The following is a 21,039-nucleotide window of genomic DNA, read 5'->3' as shown; positions in this document are numbered from 1 at the left end:
AATTTCAATAAAAGTAGTTGTATTCTTTTCTCAATAAAAAATTTTGATTGAAAATATTTGACAATTCTCAAAGGATGAAAATCTTAAAAATTTCAAATGGTAAATTTCCTAAGAAATCTCTAAGTGAGAAATTTCTTTAAATTTGTCCCAAATGGTGGAAGAATTTAAATGGAATTTCAAGAAAATAATTTTCATATTATTTTCTTTCTGAAGATAAAAAAAAAAATTTAAATAAACTCAATTAGTCAAAATTTAGGAATAAAAATAAAAATAAATTCTGAGGATGAAATCATAAATGGTTGATTATTTAAGAAATTTTTAGGTGAGAAGATATTTCTAATTTTAGCCCAAATATTGAATGAATTAGATATATTTTCAATAATAAAAAAAATCAAAATAAAAAAATGATTAAACATTTTTTTCTGACGATCGAGCCTCTTTAAAAAAACAAATGAGATTTTTAAATACTTTTAAGATGTGAAAATATTTTTAAAAATTGTACCAGATTGATATAGAAATCTTAAAGATTATTTTTGATATTCAACATTAAAATTTAAAACCATTAGAATCAAGACTTTAGGATAATTTAAAATAAAATGCTTATATCTTTTGAATAGGCATATGGGGGTATTATAACCTTCTTCATATGTAACTGAACTCCCAAATCTTATTCTAATTAGTATATTAGAATCTATTCTTTTAGGGACCCTTAGTCAACCTTAAGAGCTTCTTAAAAGGATAGATTCATTAGGTAGCCAATCACACCTAGTTAAAAAGATTGGTGGTGACTTTTCTTGTTAAGTCTAGCTATAGATTTTTGAATCTGTATGTTATGACAGTTTGGCAACTCCACTGGAGATGCAATAAAGAGTCAGGCCATAAATTTTAAATTTATCTTATCTTTTGGTCTAATGGATTTAAAGTGTAATGATTATGTTATTTGTTTGTTTACTAACGTTTTTCCTTTTTTGTCTCTCATTTGATTAATGGGGGTTGACAACTATATGTTCCTTCACACACACGATCATATGCATTTGTACTACATGAGCTCTATACCAATCTCTATCCTTCTTAGGAGAAAGTAAACTACCTATGCTCTCGTGAGATGATAATATCTACAATGACTAGTGAAATACTCTCATTCAAATTGAATTCTTTCTATTGGTAGCCTATGATGGGTGAAGATTAGAATGCCTTACTAGTTTGTGATGGACAATGATGTAAGAAATAATTTAGGAACCTTTAGTAGTCAAAGTCACCAAACCATGCATATAATCTACACTTAAAAGGCCAGCCTTAAGATAGAGCCATTCCTACCTGCTAATAGATGTACCCTAAAATTAAGACACAAGAAAAAACAGTTTGTGATCTAACCATTTTATTTGTTTGACTTTGTGCATTTGTATCATTTCAATATCATTTAATTCTATGCATCATTTTCATGGTCATGTTTAACATTGTCATTTGCATCATTCTTATTAAGGAGTATTTGACATATATCAGTTATTAATAAATCAAATTTCACACCTACATCCATGAAAAGTCAAATGCAATTAAAGTCTACATCAATTCGTTATAAATCTTTTCATTAATTGAAAATCAAGTCAAAAGAAGGTCAAATAAAATAGGGTAATTGCTTACTTAAGGGTTTTATCTCATCATTGCCTAAGAGAGTTCATCTCGATCTCTAACAAAATAAACTAGTTGACCTAAGTAATGTTTGGAGATACATGAATAGAACAAGGCAAGAGGTATTTGAGAATAAATATAGAGACATAGCTTCACTACTCTAAGTAGATATGGACTATGATCTGATTAGAACCATCCTTTAGTTTTAGGATCCTTCTTATAAGTGTTTCTTTTTCAATGAAACAGATATGATTCCAATAATTAAAGAGTACATGGTCCTCTTTCACTTTGATTTGCCAAACCCAAACAAGATTTATTGGTCAAACATGGTGGGTTATCGTATAAAGCTTGTGCAAATGCTTGGACTTAGCTTGCCTCAAGTTGATGCATATGTTAAGACAAAAGGTGAAAGTAAGGCTATTCTATAAGGTTTTCTATGAGACTTCATCCAGGGGCATTTAGATAATAACCAACGGTTAGTGGCAATGGCTATAGCTCTATATAGATTGGTAATATTTCCAAAAGTCATTGGATATGTTTATGTTACAGTAATAGATTTCATCGATTAGTTAGAATACAAAGTTAATCCAGCACCAACCATTTTAATAAAAACCATTCATTCCTTGAATTTTTATCACAGAAATGGTAAAGATCAATTTAATGGGTGCTTATAACTACTTTATATATGGATGAAAAGTCACATCAAGTGTGAAGAAAGTAAGTTTTGCAAAACCATGCCTTCATTTTACTGTTCTAATCAAAGAATTTTGTTGTAGCACATGGCCTAAAGCAAAGCCAAAAGAAGAATGGGTTTCATATTTTTGTGCGCTTGATAGCCAAAGGATAATTTGAAGAGCACCTTGGATGCATTATAATATAATGTTATATAGTTGTGGGAATCAACCTTGGGTTTTTTTATTAGGCTTATCGAGTGCTGTTACTTATGCCTCAACTTTGGTAAGAAGACAATTTGGATGTGAACAATTTATTCTAGAAACCTGTGAATTTAACCAGTAGGAATTTTCTTTCACTAAAAAAGGGGCGTATGGAATAAAAAAAATGATAAAAAAGGCATGAAAACATACTATCAGGGCCAACCAGGGAATGTTTACTTATGACGTCACATCAGACTATATTGTGTGGTATATAAGGAAAGGCAAGGACATTATGCTTCCTCGAGAACAAATAGTTGACCATTCCCCAAAGCCAATTCCTCAAGATCCCTTACTTAAAGTGGAAAGGGCTAAAAGAAAACTCCAAATTAAGAAAGATAAGCTAGAGTAAAAAAATAAGCCATTAAAAGTAAAAATGAAAGAAAGTTTAATGTTCCAAGAACAAAAAATCCAGAGCCTCACTGAGCAAAAAGATTAATGGAAAGCCATATTCAATGATCTAGACAAGACATATTCATTAGTTACATTTGAGCTTGCTTGACTCTTAAAAGAAAATGAATTATTGAAAGCAAAGGTGAAAGAAGGACAAAAAGCCATTATTAGGGCATATAGACATTGCCAAATGCTACAATGGATAATGGATCAACTCACAGTATAGGTAAAATCTTTGACTAATGAATGCAAGAAACATGTTAAACAATGTGAGCTATGAAAGAGCATGTGTACAAAAAAATAGAAACATCTAAGGCATTTGTTCAATCATCTATGCATTGTTACAGATAAAGTGACAAAAATGAAAGAAAAAGTGGAAGAATTGAAGGCCATGGTGCAACCAGTAGGAGCTTATAGGCAATAATTGCTTGACTTCCTAGATAAGGCACAAGATCATTACTAGCAAGCTAAAAAGTTCATAAGGAGGCATTAGAGTAGTTAATGTTGAGGACTTTAGAATGTTGCTTTAGCTTTGTTAAAATGTAGTTTTGAAATTTTATTAAATAAAATTTTGAATTGAGATTTTTTTTATTAATAATGGTTTTGTGGAAAATATTAGTACATTACATTCATGCATTCAAATACCAAACATAAAGCATAGCATTTTTAATAATGTCACAATTACGGTACTTAAGGTTCAAAGATAGCTCCACCAAACAAGAACCACACATGATCAACTTCCCAATATAATGCAAAAGCTTAAGCCAGATAAATGGAATAAGAAAATTTTAATCATCTTGAGCAGTTAGAGAGAGCTCAAAAGAAGCTTGAAAATGAGTTGAATAAAATTTTGGATGCTTTAAACAAACTGAACAAGGGAAAAAATGTAGAAGAATATACCAGCCAGCAGGACCATCCATCACAAAAGGTGGTTAACCCTTTATCCCCTTTTGGTTTTGGTTTACAACAAGCCTATTCCACACAAGAGGCACCACCATAGCAATTCACATACCCTGTAAGGTATACATATATTGAAATGCCATCAGCTTTAAATCTAGGGCATTACTATAGCTATATAAATCTTATCTTTACTAAGAATGTAGTAAAACTAGTCCAAGTATCTAATATGGATGATCCAAAAGAAAACAAAATTAAAACCAAAAGAGGGTGAGTCACTGAGGGACTCAATAGTTGACAAGAAAATGCATATGCTTAAGGAAAGGTACCAAATAGTAGAGGAAATTGGTTTTTATGGCTCTGTAGACGCTGCTAGGCTTTTTATAGTCCTAAATATCATTATTCCTTTAAATTTTAAGGTATTGAAGTTTGAAAAATATGATGGTACAAAGTGCCCAAAAACCCACATTACTATGTAATATAAAAATGACTACCCATACTAACAATAAAAAGTTGTTAATGCATGTATTCTAAAATAGCCCTATTGGCTCAGCTACTAGGTGGTATGTGAAGCTGGATAACACCTGCATTCAGTCTTGGAGTGATATGGCACGTCACTTCATTAGTTAGTATTGGTATATCATAAATTTAGCTTTTAATCACCTATCTTTACAAAATATAAAGAAAAAAGTAACTGAATCATTCAAGGAGTATGCCCAAAGGTAGAGGGATATAGCTACTCAAGTTTAACCTCATCTAACTGAGAAAGATACCATAGTATTGTTTGTCAGCACTTTAAAATCTTCTTATTATGAAAAGATGATAGAAAATATAAAAAAAAAAATTTCATCGACATGGTAATTTCAGGTGAAATTATTGAGAATGACAAGTTGAAAAAAGGAAAACCAAGAAGGCAGTAAAGAAGAAAAAAATTGAAGCTCAAGCTGTAAGCTTCGACAAATAACAGTTTAGGGGTTATCAACCTTATTCACCATAAGGTTATTCTCCATACTACCTTATTGTGAATAATACCTTACTCTACCCATATCAGCCTACCCCAAAACCATCTTACCTACTAACATATCAGTTTGTTTTTAGATTCCAAGCAGCCATGTATACCCCTAACACTTAACATTTTGCAGGACTTCAGATGCATCTTGCTAGCTTAGCAAGTGATTCGTGAGAGCTACGAACCACTCGAGAAAAACCCATATTTGATCCAATCCTCATAACTTATACGAAATTATATCAAGAGCTCTATAACAACCACTTGGTCAACCCCAGTCATCTAGAGCCGCTTAAGCCATCCTATCTCAAGTGATATGATCTTATAGCTCATTGTGACTACCACTATAGAATTGTCGGTTATTCCACCAATAATTACATTACTCTAAAGCACAAGGTGGATTAATTGATCAATGATGGAATGATAAACTTTGATACAAGAGAGATAACAACACCTGATTTTAGTGACAATCCATTGCCAAATCACAATGCCAATGGTTTGAGTGAGGATTAAGAATGAGTTTGATCCAAAAAAGCTTAGTGAGCTTTAATGAATCAAATGGATCAGATGTCAATAAAAGCCTTCACCTAATCACATTAGAGCATAATTTTGAAAGAGACAAGGATGTTAACGCTAGTTGAAAGTTGCTTGTCATTTTATTATTTCTTTCAGAGTAATGTTAGAATTTCTTTTATGCAATAAGATTTTATTTTTTATCATTTTAATAAAAAGCAAGTTAATGCATTTCATTACATTCTCTTTTTCATCTAAGCCATTATTCCATGCTTTGTTATTTATTCTCATTCTCAAATTTCAAATGATAAATGTTTAGACAATGATAACAATAGTTTTGAAATTTAATTTTAGAAACTCATTCACATTGATAAAGTTCAATATGTGGAGACTATGTGAGCAAAAAAAGCAAGCCACTAGCAAATATGAAATAGATATATTTTGAAGATATGCAGTCCTTTATAAAGATTCATTAGTTTATTTTCGTTTAACAGATGATTTTCAAAGAAAGCATTCATGTTTGAGCTGAAAAATAACCATTTTTCTTTTACCATTCATAAAACCATATATTGCTACTCTTTTTAAACCTATTAGGATTTCTTTTTTCTAAAAAACCTCAACCAAAGATCACCCTTCATATTGGGGTGCAAATTTTGGAAAAAACCTACTTGAAAAAGGAAAGAGGTAAAAGACCGTAAAGGTTTCAAAAATAGAGAGTCAAAACTAGAGGAAGAAGAACCCTTTTACAAAAAAAAAATGCCATAAATGAGTTTGGGCAAATTAACAAGAATCTTTTTATGAGGAATAAGATGAATGGAAAAGAAAAAATAGTGAAATGATAGAGAATGGGGCAAAATGCCAAGTTGCATCAAATGATAAGAAATGATCCTTCGATTTTAAACCCCTTAAACATATGTTTTAGGCCTATTTTATTCATTTCTTTTATGATCCCTCACCATAGCCTACATTACAACCTTTAAAATTTTATTTTAATCAAATGTGAATGCTCGAATTAAATGATTATATGTTGGGCTAAGGCATGCTTGTGATGAAACAATAGAATCATGCTATGTTGTTTTAGAGATTAACATGTGGGAGATATCAATAATGGATGAAAAAAATGGGAAAAGAAAAAAATGATGACAAAAATGAAAAAAAAAATCAAAAATAAAAAAACGTGAAAAAATGAAGAAATCAAAAATAAAAAAAAAAAAAGGTAAAAGCAAAGAAAATGAAAACTTAAATTGAAAACCTAAAAGGGTGATTTGGGTAAAAAAAAACCCTCTAAGCTAAGAGTTGAATAGATAGTTCGAATATATAGAAGATCAAAGACATCTGAAAATTCTTTAAAGTTGGAGCAAAGTTCAATGAACTCAAAATGACTTCGAAAGTCAATAGAATGAGTTTTTAAAAAAGAATTATAGATTAATGTTAAGAATTATCTATGTATTCATTGTTTAGACATTATGAAACCATTCAATATCATCCCTAGTGATATGCTTTAAACTTGTTCCTTTACCCATTTGTTTTCATTCCTATTTTGATTACCTTTCTCCCAATTCACCTTGTACTTTCTTATTTTTACATCCCCAAAATAAATTAAAAAAATATAAGATTGTATTATATTTTTCATGATTTAAAATGATAATGAATGAATGATAATGTTCATAAAAGAGTCATGTATTCTATTGAAAATAAATCCAAGATGATAGGAAAAAAATGAAAAGATGGTAAAAACCTAAAAAGATGATTTGGAAGGACACATGGTGTGATCAAGTGATGAATATGGTGATGGATTGATCAACATAACCTGTGAGTTATGATTAAATGATGGAAATAATGTAGATCAATGGCTGAAATTTGTTCTAAAATTGCTAGTGTTGATGAGCACGTGAGTTGTGATCAAATAATAGAAATAATGTGGATCAATGGATAAAATTTGTTCTAAAATTGCTAATGTTGAAAAATCTATGAGTTATGATCAAGTGATGAAAATAATGTGGATTAGTTGATAGAATTTATTCTAAAATGACTAGTATCGATGAGCTAAAAAGAGAAATGAGAAATAGTAGAGTTTTGAAAACCATATTACCACAATCGATTAGAATTTCATGACATTAATATTAGTGGTTTGAATAATACATGTATGTAATTTGGTTTGGCTATGCACTTGCATGATGTAGTAAACATTTGAATCATAATCTAGAATATGGCATCTATAGTATTGTGAGAATATAGACTGTTGCATTTGCGTCATTAAAAAAGCATTTACATCATTAAGAAAGCATTTGCATTATTATCATGATATTCTTTACAAAGTTTTGACTTTGATGAAAGATTGAAAATTTTTATGACAAGCAATTTTAAACTTTTGAAGGAAAGCATGGTACACATTGCATTTCTAAATGTTTAGTGCATAGCATGCATTGCATTTAAGAATGTCAAGTGTATGTAGCAAGGATATTTCAAGATCTCACTTAGAGAGGATAGACGTGAAAACTTTTCAATGCAAGAATTTCAAATTCTTATTTGGAAAAACAAAGACTTTTAAGGTAAGATTCTGATATTTGAAAATGGATGTTTTAAAAAAATTAGTTATAAAAGTTATAAAGCTTTTGCTCAAAGAAGCATTTTTTTATTTTAGGAATGATTTATAAGACCTCTAGGCAAAATCTCATATAGTTTCTTTTGATGATCTATAAGACCTCTAGACATGATTGTTGAGGAGATTTATTTATTTTTCAAAGTTGTTGAGCTGCTATTTAAAGGAGCCTTATTTATTTTTCAAAGTTATGAACCTTTGTTTAAAGGAGCCTTATTTATTTTCAAAAGTTATTGAGCTTCTATTTAGAGAAGTTTTATTTATTTTCAAAAGTTGTTGAACCTCTGTTTAGAGGAGCCTTATTTATTTTTTAAAGTTGTTAAGCCTCTATTTAAATGAGCCTTATTTATTTTCAAAGTCGTGAGCCTCTATTTAGAGGAGCCTTATTTATTTTCCAAAGTTGTTGAGCCTTTATTGAGAGGAGCCTTATTTAGTTTTCTAAAGTCATTAAGCTTCTAGTTAGAGGAGTTTTATTTATTTTTCAAAGTTGTTCAGCCTTTATATAGAGGAGCTTTATTTACTTTTCAAAAGTCGTGGAGCCTCTGTTTAGAACAGTTTTTATGTTATTCCAAAAGTTTTGGTATTGCATAAAAAAACAAAAAGAAAGAGGTATTGAGTTGATTACTAATTGGGTTGTTTACATCTTTATACAATTTTTGTTTCACAGAAAATGAGCAAAGAATGATAGTTGTAGGCCCCCCAATCTATCTGAGGTTTTACTTGGTGTTGTTAATTGAAAAATAATAATAAAAAAAACTTAGAAAATACTTTAAGGTGGTTAGATTAGTTTAGGATTATTTCTCTAGGGTTATCGACTTTGGGATAAATTCAAGATTAAAGTTTGGATTTAAAAGAAATTAGAACTTCTTTCCTGTTTAGGGTTTTCAAACTCAGAACCTTATAAATACATATCCATAGTAAGTAGGAATACACACAGATTATCGAGAGAGACACAAAAATTAAAGAAAAAAGCATGCAAAAGGTAGCCAAAGAATAAGAAACTTTTTGAAAGATTTTTTGGTTTAAAATGAGATTTTTTTTAATTTTTAAGAAAAATTTTAGTTTTTAGCTGAATTTTCCAGCGATATTTGAAGATTTTGATGATTTTTCGTTGGCTTTTCCAATTTTCAACGAGTTTCCCAATTGTCGGTGTTAGTTTTTAAAAAATCGATGAACTTTCTGTAAACTTTCGACGACTTAACCTAAAGTTTGATAAGATTTTCAAAATCTAGTGAAGATTCAACATGCATTTCTTAGGTTTTAGAGAGAGAAAGAAAAGAAAAGATGAAAGAGAAAAAAAAAAGAATTCTAAGGAAAAAAGAAAGTTTTGGCCTATTTATACCTAAACGAAAGATGTCATTTTGGCGTTTAAACAGTTTCACGATTCGCGTATTTTTGTTTGGGCCAACTCGACTCAAAGAGTTGACTCACTTTTTAACCTGTTCTAGCCTTTATCTTAAGCTGAGTCAAGCCCAGCCACTTTTTGAGCCATTTTAGCTTTTCTTCCTACAAACGAGCCGAGCCTGCCAGCCAAGCTAAGCTAAGCCATTCCTATTCTGGTATTTTTTAATTTTAATTTTATTTATTTATTTTATTATTTTTAAAGTGTTTTTGCATGTTCAAATTTTAGGAAAAAATTACAAAAAGAAAAATATAAACTATAAAACATAATAACAATATTTTGAGAATAAATAATAATTATCCAATGATGAAATTTTGAGAAATTTGAAATGGTAAATTTTTATAAAATTCTTAGGTGAGAAATTTTTTCTAAATTTGTCCTAAATGGTGAAATAATTTAGATAAAGTTTCAATAACAATAATTAATATCTTTATTTTCAATTCAAAAAAGAGAAAAAAAAACACAAATTTTAATAAATTTTGGAATTAAGTATTAATTATCCAATAATGAGATTCTTAAAAATTTCAAATGATAATTTTTTTAAGAAATCTCTAGGTGAGAAATTTCTCTATATTTGTCCCAAATCATGGAATAATTTAGATGAAATTTTGATAAAAGTAGTTGTTTTCTTTTCCAAATAAAAAATTTTGGTTGCAAATATTTGACAATTATCCAAAGATGAAAATCTTAGAAATTTCAAATAGTAAATTTCTTAAGAAATCTCTAGGTGAGAAATTTCTTTGAATATGTACCAAATAGTGGAAGAATTTAAATGAAATTTCAATTAAAATAATTATCATATTATTTTCTTTTCGAAGATAAAAAACAAAAAAAATTCTAAATAAACCCAAATGGTGGAAAATTTAGAAATCAAAAAGAAAATTCTAAATTGGCACAAATGGTGGAAAATTTAGGAATAAAAATAAAAATTTCGATGATGAAATCATAAATGGTTGATTATCTAAGAAATTTTTAGGTGAAAAGATATTTCTAATTTTAGCTCAAATGATAGATGCATTAGATATATTTTCAATAATAAAAAACCTAAAATAAAAAAATGATTAAACCATTGTTCGATGACAGAACCTTTTCAAGAAAACAAATGAGATTCCTGAATACTTTTGAAGTGAGAAAATATTTTTAAGAATTCTACTAAATTGATGGAAAAATCTTAAAGATTATTTTTTATATTAAACATTAAAATTTAAAACCATTAGAATCAAAACTTCATGATAAATTAAAATAAAATAGTACCATTCTTCGGATAGGATATAGGGGTGCTATAACATTTTTCATACATAACCGAACTCTCGAACCCTATTTTGCTTAGTAAACTAGAACTTATTCTTTTAGGGACCTTAGTCAAGCTTAGGAGCTCTTTAAAAAGATAGATTCATTAGGTGGCTAATCACACCTAATTAAAAAGATTGGTGGCTATTTTTCTTGTTAAATCTAACTATAAATTTTAGGATCTATATGTTATTACAGTTTTTTTTCATGGAAGACTACATCTCTACTTTTAACTGTTTTTATTTTCACTAGATCCCATACCTTGTAGCCAAATTCCTCATCACTATATCCTACAAACACATATTGTGTGGCTTTCCTGTTAAGCTTTGTCCTTTACTCTTTTGGTACATGCATGAATGCTTTACACCCAAAAACTTTTAAGTGTAAGTATGAAACATTTTTCGTTGTCTATACTCTTTTTTGAAATGTAAAAGCCCTAAAAAACTGATGGTGATCTATTAAAAAAATAACAAGCTATGTAGACTACTTCACCTTAGAACGGATTTGTTAATTTTGTCATTCTTAATATACATATGACTTTTTCCATAATGATGCAATTCATATTTTCAGTTACACCATTATGCTGCAGTATTCTAGGTTCTATCATCTTATGCCTAATCTCACAATTTAAACAGTATTCTTTAAAGTCTTTGGATGTGTATTCTCCACTATTATTAGTCTGAATACATTTTAAAAGCAACCCTATCGTCCTTTTCACCATTGTATGAAATTTTTAAAAATACTATAGTACTTGGCTTTTATTTTTTAATATATACACATAAGTCTTACGTAAAGTATCATCAATAAAAGTAACAAAATACCTACTAGCACCTAATGACTCAACCTCAATAAGACCACATACATTAGAGTGAATCAATTCCAATTTGTTTCTTTTTTTTTTCAGAATGTTTATGAAAAATAACTCTATGATGCTTGCCAAATAAACAATAATTATATGAATCAAGAAACAAACCTTTGGTCAAGGTAATGAAAGACTACCTTACCAAAACATGTAATCCCTTCTTGCTCATGTGTGCCAGCCTCTCATGCCACAAGTTTGTTGAAGCATTATCTTCAACGGCATTTATCTGGTTGTCGTTCAATTGCATCCATGTCTTATACATTGTACAACATAATTTTTCTTTTACAGCTACCATAGATCCTTTGAAAAGCTTTCACTGTCCATTCTTTTGTCGAATTTTATATCTTTCCTTATCAAGGACATTAATAGCAAGTAAGTTCATTCTCAAATTCGGAATGTGTCTAACATCCCTCAAAGTCAAGATGTAATTTGTACTAGTTTATACAATAACATCAGCAATCCCATTAATCTAAGAAATACTCTTGTTTTCCATTTTAATGTAACCAAAGTCTCCTACTTTGTAAGTTGTAAATAACTCTTTCTCAGGAATACAATGATATGCCATTCTTGTATCAACTATACACTTAATGTTGGGATCACCAATATGATTATAATCACTATGTGTACAAATCAAAGTAACTAAATTACTATCTGAAATCATTGCTGCAACATTGCTATTTTTACTTTTATTTTAAGATTTTATAGTATCACTTCATATGACCTACTTTACCACAATGGAAGCACTTCACTTTATCTTTGGACTTAGATCTATGTTTAGATTTATTATGACTTTTTGAGTTCTAACCTCTATCAATATTTCTACCTCTATTCTCTGTGATAAGAGCTTGATTCCTAAGGTCTAAATCTTTTTGTCATGCTTATTCATTAAGCATATTGTCCTTTACCATATCTAATGTCACATTATAATCAAGAGCTGAATTAAGAATAGTCACAACTAAAGTATTTTAGTTGTTTGGTAATGAACCCAAAAGAAATAACGCCTTCATTTCATCATCCATCTTAAGCTCTATAATAGTCATCCAATTAAATATATCTTAAAAATCACTCATGTGCTCTGTAATCGATCGTCTATTCTTATACTGTAAAGTTGCAAGCTTTTAACAAACATAACTTTATTCATGCATGTTTTCCCTTTATACAATGCTGCCAATTTTTTCAAATAATGTAAGAATCTGCCTCTTACGCTACATGATGAAACATGCTAATATCAATTTATTTTTTTATTGTGGCAAGCATTTTTCTGCCTAACTTCTTCTAGCTTTCATTTTTCGTGTCTACCGGTTTAGCCGAATCACATAATACTGGCTCATACAAAATTTGATACTATCAATTTTATCATGGAACTTGTATCACCCTCCATGATCTCCAACAAAATTTACTTCTCTCCGGGTTACTTCTATATCGATGTCTCAAAAATAACTCTCGCTCAATATCATGTTTTGGGCCTGAAGTGACAAACACAATAATACAAAACCAATATATCACAATAAACCTATAGCAATAGACAACAATCAATAATTAATAATACAAAAAAAAATAAAGCACACCAAGATTTATGTGAAAAACCTTCTAGTGTAAAGAAAAAAAAATTATGGACCACCAAAAAAATCTTCACTATCAAATAATTGATATACAAAGTTCTCCTTTAACTAAAATTAAAGCAAATCAACAATTAAAGAGACAATTGAAAAAATCTCACCAAATAAGTGATTCAACAAATACACCATAAATTTATTCCTAAAGAGTTTTAAACCTTACCTCCACCATTTAAAATGTAGAACTCTGAATCATAAACTTGTTAACAAAATTTTAGCTCAATCGGACCACGAATTGATTTTTGTTCAACCAACTCTCCTTTTTTTCTTTTCTCTATATTTTTTCTGGCCTTTCTTTTTCCTTTGATTTCGGGGCCAACACACTTTCTTTTCATGCCAAAAACTGCCCCACTTTTATATGTCAGGTTTTATTGCATTGTTAAGGGCAACAAGACTTTTGGCCTATTAATTAGCTAATCAGTTAAGGCTGGACCCCACACATTCCTAACATCAACTAGGTTAATCATATCTCAAAAGTTGATTCACATGTTGATTTTGTAAAAATAAATCCTACTAATGTATTAAAATTTTTTATTGAAAATAAATTTAAGAAAAAATTAAAACATTAAGTTTTTCTTAAAATTAAATTGTTTCAAAAATGTTAAGAAACAAAATTGAAATATAATTTTTCTTAAAATAAAATTTTGAACAATTAGAAAAATTTTGAGATGCCAATTTTTTTTAATTTTGAAATTTAGAGAAATTTAAGAACAATTTTCAAAACAAAAATTGTTTTGAAATTTTTTTAGATGTTTTTAAGATTTAATGGATAATACAAAATCAATGGGTATCATTTTTTAGACAGACGTTGTAAGAGTACTATATCCTTTCTTCCACATAATCATACTCATAAATCTAATTTGGTTTCATAGAACATAATCTATTCTTTTAAAAATCTTAAGTTAAGTTTAAAAAATTTTTAAAAAGAGATAAATTTAATTAGTGATCAATCACTCTTAAATAAAAAATTAATAACAATTCTATGATTTTATATTTAATAATTAAATTTACATACTTGTGCCTTATAATAAATATACCTAAAATATATGAACTTTCAAGATCCAAGATTTTGCTTTTATTTCCATCAAAAAAAATTTTAAATTAAAAGAAAGCAGAAGTAAAATTCAACTTTGCTTCACATTACACAAATAAAGGGAAATTCAAAAATTAGAGAGACAATTGAAAAAATCTCACAAAATAAATATTCAACAAATACACCATAGATTTGTTCCTAAAGAGTTTTAAACCCCATCACCACCATTCAAAATGTAGAACTCCGAATCATAAACTTGCTAACAAAATTTTAGCTCAATCGAATCACGAATCAATTTCTGTTCAACTAACTCTCCTTTATTTCTTTTCTCTATATTTTTTCCGGCTTTTCTTTTTCCTTTGATTTCGAGGCCACCACACTTCTTTCCATGCCAAAAATTGCCCCACTTTTATATGTCAAGTTTTATTTCATTGTCAAGGGCAACAAGACTTTAGGCCTATTAATTGGCTTATCAATTAGGGTCGGATGCCACACATTCCTAACATCAACTACATTGATCATATCTCAAAAGTCAATTCACTTGTTGATTTTGTAAAAATAAATCTTACTAATGTATTAAAAATTTTTATTGAAAATAAATTTAAGAAAAAATTAAAACATTAAGTTTTTCTTAAAATTAAATTGTTTTGAAAATGTTAAGAAAAAAAATTGAAATATCATTTTTCTTAAAATAAAATTTTGAACAATTAGAGAAAATTTGAGATACCAATTTTTTTTAGTTTTGAAATTTTGAGAAATTTAAGAACAATTTTCAAAATAAAAATTGTTTTGAGATTTTTTTTTAGATGTTTTTAAGACTTAATGGATAATATAAAATCAATGAATATCATTTTTTAGATGGACGTTGTAGGAGTATTATATCCTTTCTTTCACATAATCATATTCATAAATCTAATTTAGTTTCATACAACATAATCTGTTCTTTTAAAAAACTTAAGTTAAGTTTAAAAAATTTTTAAAAATAGATAAATTTAATTAGTAATCAATCACTCTTAAATAAAAATTTAATAACAATTCTATGATTTTATATTTAATAATTAAATTTACATACTTATGCCTTATAATAAATATGCCTAAAAAATATGAACTTTCAAGATTTAAGATTTTGCTTTTATTTCCATAAAAAAAATTTTGAATTAAAAGAAAACGGAAGTAAAAATTAACTTTGCTTAGCATGACACAAATAAAGGGAAATTTTACTTAAAATCATGTGACCAATTGAAACTACAAGTAAATGTTGCATCAAAGACTTCTTATTTTTTGGACTGTAACTATTATCGTTTTCCTTGTACAAATCATTCACGGAAGACAAGTAGACAGGGGTTCAGGCTTCTTGTCCTTTACCGGGAGTTGGGACAATGACTTTAATTCACGCCTGTTTTATTAATTTTTTGCTCGTACGAAATTTTGAAGGAAACTGATTTGTCATTTATCAGAATTGCCAAAGTACAGCTGTCATTGGTAGGACACAGCATCGTTGATGTACTTATGAATTATTGACCTTTATTTTTTTTCTTCAATTATTTTTCTGCGTTTTTTATAATATTTGTGGTTGACCTTTAATCATTATATATACATGCATAATAATTTTTTATACCTACATGTATCAATTTCAATCGAATATTAAATTAAATTAATAAAATTATTTTTTAAATTTTATTTTGTTATAATTAATATTTATTATAAAATTTATTTTTATTTAAAAAATTAAAATTAAAACCTAAATTTTGATTTGAGCTTAATAAATCTAAAACCTTTTATTAAAATGTTTAAGCTCAATCCCAATTCGATCTCATCATATACACTTTTATCATGAATAAACATTTGTTACATTACTTTATTTTTTGGTAATGTTATATAGTAATTAAATATTCATTTTATTTAAAGTACAAAGACAAATTTTATAATCGACATTTTTTTTTTGTATAAGATTAAATATAATTTTATTATATCTGTAAGCCTCACTAAATTTGTGTCAATTTTGGTCTAAGAGATTGGTCTATTATCTACAACCTCCGAAAAGAGAATTTATCATCTCTTTCAACTTTGTTGATAATATCTCAAAAGTCGATTCATGTTTTAACTTTAAGTAATGACTAAAAAAAAAATCAAAACTAATTAGAATTAATTAGATTCCACAAATCTTACCATTTATAATATTACCAAGTCATATGAAAAGTTTTTTTAAACACAATTAGTGTATATGCATTAAATATTTCATAAAATAATTTTTTCTGTATCCAAATACCATTTGAGGTTTGCTAATAGTAAATTAGTTAAAAAGTTGAGATTAAAGTCAAATTTGTCTTAATATTACGGTTTAACACTTCTGCCTCAAAATAATTGTATTTTATTGATTTTTGTTTAAATTTATTCAATTTTGATCTTCATTTTTTAAAATATTATATTGAATTAAAACTTTAAAAAATATATTTTGAAAATTTTGAATCAAAATTGAGTTAATTTAACCAAAAAATCAATTAGAGACGATTGTTTTGAGATGAAAGAATATTAAATTTTATCATTAAAATTTTAATTTGTTAATTTTTATACAAAAAACAATAGAATTAAAATATTTACAAAATATTTTATTAATGCAAGTGATAAATTTTTTTCGAGTTCAAAGAAGTAGAAATCAACTTTGCTTCTAATGAAAAAAAAGCTTCAACTATCAACAAATATTGAAAAGTGTACTTGAAATCTCAGTGGCCAATTGAAACTGCAGAGAAAAGTTGTATCAAAGACTTCTTTATTTTCTTTAATTTCTTTAAAGTCTCTTTTATTATGACCATTAACATTTCTCTTATTCAAATCCCTAGTCGAATACAACTAGACAGGGGCTGGCCAAACATACTTCCTAGTCCTGAGAGCTTTAAGATTATCAAAATTTAAATCTTAATTATTAAAATAAAAAATTTATCATCCTAGCAATAAATCATATTGTTGATTGATCCCCTTATTTTTTTCCCCCCTTTTTTTATCAAATTTTTTTTTTTGTATTTGTCATGAAACTCCGCTGCTTAAATGATTTATCAGAATTAAAATCTTATAATAAGATTTTATATCTTTTATAAGGTAACAATTATTTGATAATTAATAGTTATACTTAGATTTTTCACACAAATGCAGAATTCCCCATGTCAACTCTCTAACCATGCATTTACTCTTTTTCCTTCTTAAAATACATGGACTCATTGTTAGGGAATGGGATTTTCATGAAACCATTAAGAGTAAAACCAATGAATGATGAAGGAGATCTAACATCCATAATGTGGGGAGAACCATTACCTTCTCTTCCACGGCACAACCTTCTTGATCATTATTTGCTCTAGTTCAGAAGCACCATCTACCGTATTTTTTCAAAGTACGGTGGAGCAACACTAACCGGAAAGACACTTTTCCACTTATTGAGCCTTTGGATTTTGATTTCATGTAGTGAACAGAAGCATATAGGTTGAAAATAACCTATTGATGATGATGATGGCGGTGACCACGACGATGACATTTTATCTCTTCCACTACTATCATCATTGGCAACGATTTGCTCCAAATCCTCGCATTCCCAAATACTCATATACTCCAGTTTTGGCAGATTTCGAGCAAGGGTGAGTGAGAAAACTTTTTGCAATCTCTTACAATTGGACAGCTCCAAATTTAGGAATTGTTCCCCTTGTGATTTAAATTGATTGCAATTCTATTTCTCTTTGAAGACTTGACTTTATTAAAAACAATATTACATTTCATTAGATCTGTAAGCAACACTAAGTTGCCACCTGTAATTACAATCCCAACTTTCCCAACCATCACATGCCACACGTATTCTTTGATTTTTTCTGTCATTTTCTTTTAGACAAAGAAAAGAAACAAGACCAAGTCAAACGTATTGCCTATATGCTTCGCAGCTTGATTACAAAGGTTCCAACTAATGGTAGAAAATTTTTTTCTACACACAATTATAATTAGTATACATGCATCAAATACTCCGAATATCATTTGAGGCTTCCCAACAGTTAACTAATCGGAAATTTTAGGATTAAGATTAAATTTGTCACTACATTTTGATTTAATATTAAAATTTGTCATTATACTATCAATTCGTTGATTTTTGGACAACATCCTCTTCAATTTCTTCAGTTTGCCTGATGGCTTCATTGACATCAGCTTGCAAACGCCCTTGTGCCACTGTCTCTTTCCCGAGGTCTTTAACATTACTGGCAAAACAAAAAACATAACTAAGATGAGGAACTGCTGGTGCCACCAGAAGCAGAGGCGGATCCATGCTTTGAAGTAGGGTGTCCATGGATTGGAAAATAAGATACTTTGACAGAAACTTTTCTTGCACAACTCCAAAATTTTCTGTGGCCACCTTTGCAATCATCAAAATTGATAAATCCGTTCGATTAGATTCAAATACATTTAATTGTTGTCTCTTATATAAATAATTTATGATTTGATTATACCTCTATTTGCTTGTATGATTGATTGATTTGAAGGTTTTGTTCTTAAATTAAGATGAGTGGACGTTTTGCGTCATCAACTCCAGAAAGAAACCATTAGGAAAGGAAAATTAAGGACCAACCTTAAATAAAAACTAAGAAAAAAAAGAAAAAAGAAATAAAGATCAATAGCAATAAAATTATAAGAACATTAAATTTTTTTTGAGTTAAAAATAAATTAGAATAGATATAGCATGAAATAAAATAATAGAAATAAAAAAAACAAAAAAAAATACAGTAACACTTTTTTCTTTTACTATAGAGAGGTAAACACAAAAGAAAAAATAAATATTGTAGAATTTCCATTTAGTTTAGGACTTTTAAATTCGATTTGACTTTGTTAATAAGATTCGAATTTTTAATTGGACCTTAATTTGGTATGTTTAAAGTCTGGTTGCAATTTGGTTAGGTTTGATTCATAGCTCCAATTCTAACATTATTTCCTTTTCTTTTGTTTTTTTTTTTATTTTCATTTATTAATTTTTATTTTATTTTCATCATTATTATTGTGAAAAATAATTTTAAAAAATAAAAAACAAAAATATGACAATTAAAAAATTTAAAAATTTAAAAATTTAAAAAGGAAGATGGGACAATGAACTTTCGAATTTTGTAGATCAAACCATTTTCAAAACTGCATTAACATATAAGAGTTTTTTCAATATTTAAATCCTTTTGTCATAAATAATAAATAAATAAATAAATCTAGTAACCAAATAATTCAAAATTTAAAACTAAAGAAAATATTCATATGTATGCATATGCATCTTCATTAATTAATTTCATTTTATATTATTTAAAAAAATGATATTCAATATATGGCTAGATCAAGACATGAGCGTATGGATGAAATATGGACATTTTTCAATTAATTAAAAAATCACAACAAGCTTGCTCATATCATTATTTATGTTCACGTCAACATCAATTTTTTGTCTATTTTAATTTCATGTCAATTTTACGATGTATCAATTTTATGTTAATTTTATTAAAGTTGTTTTTGTAAAGGAAGGAATATATTCCTCTTTATTAAAATTATTTTATTTAGTTTGTTTATGAGCCCTCTAATAATGTTTTGGTCCTATCCTTTTATTGTTCTATGTCTATATAAGGTTGTGACTCTTTCATTCAAAAGACATCAAAGAGTTCAAAACTTCTCTTGCAAACTTTTTTGTGAAATATAAATTATAAATTTTTAAACTCTTCTTTGTTTATTATTCCTTTAATCTCAGGTTTAGTTTTAAAGTTAATTTTTAATTTTATATCATGATTTATAATGATATTAGTTATACCATGCTTTATAGTTACTATAATACCGTAAATCTTCTACATTAAATTTTTTATAAAACTATTAAACATATCATTGATCTATTGATAAAAATGTTACTATACAGTAAAATTATTTAAATAACTGAAATCAATAAAACCTAAAAAAAATAACAAAAAAGAGGGACAAAAGGTTGTCCTTTATCATAGTGATGCTCCATCCAACCATATTTTATCACGTGATCCTTGAGGAAAGTGGTGGCCTTGGCGCATAAGAAGACGTTGGGTTTGGTGGTTTGCGTGGAATCTGGGTCCATTTAAACTTGATCCCGTTAGCTGGGGATAAGAAATTTTAGTTTGATCAAGTTCACCAGAAGGTCAGAGACTGCCTATCAATCCAGCAGATGCAAAACCAATAATTCGATGTACGGGATTCAATATTTAAAATTTCATAATTTGTTTATTTATTTATATATATATATATATATAGATAATTTTCACATATATAGAGACATTATCTGCCAAAGTGAATCGAGATAGCAAATCAGCAACATTCTGAAATCAAACAGACCAACGGATGATATCTTAGCAAGCAAAGGTCGAAGTTTTTTCCTAGATTGGCGTTTCGATAGAATCAAGTGTTTTTCGACCATAAATTTCTAATCACAACTTTCACCTCCGTTTCAAACTCACAATGCTGAATTTCATTTCGTTGCAGATTTCTGGGGTAGGAAACCAATTGCTGATAACAGATCACTGTAAATAAATACTTACCACTGAATATTTTGTGGGTTTTTTAAGCTAAAATATGAAAATAAATTTCATAAATTATTAAAATAATCTAACTAATCTTTTATATTATTATTACATTTAAATAAGTCTCTCAACTTTTACTTTTCATTATCCAAAAGCTCTCATTCTTAAATTAAGAACATATTAACATATTTTAAGATATGTGAATGATGGCAGGACAAAAAAAAAATACACATATAAATATAAATATTAAGGTCATAAATGTAATTTTGAATTTTTTAAATTTTATATAATAATATTTTTTTTCTTTTTAATAATTATTTCAGAT

Source organism: Durio zibethinus, chromosome 5 (assembly GCF_047325235.1).
Source record: "Durio zibethinus cultivar Kanyao isolate XHJ-2024 chromosome 5, ASM4732523v1, whole genome shotgun sequence".
Taxonomy (NCBI): Eukaryota; Viridiplantae; Streptophyta; class Magnoliopsida; order Malvales; family Malvaceae; genus Durio; species Durio zibethinus.
This window is presented reverse-complemented; position numbering follows the sequence as displayed.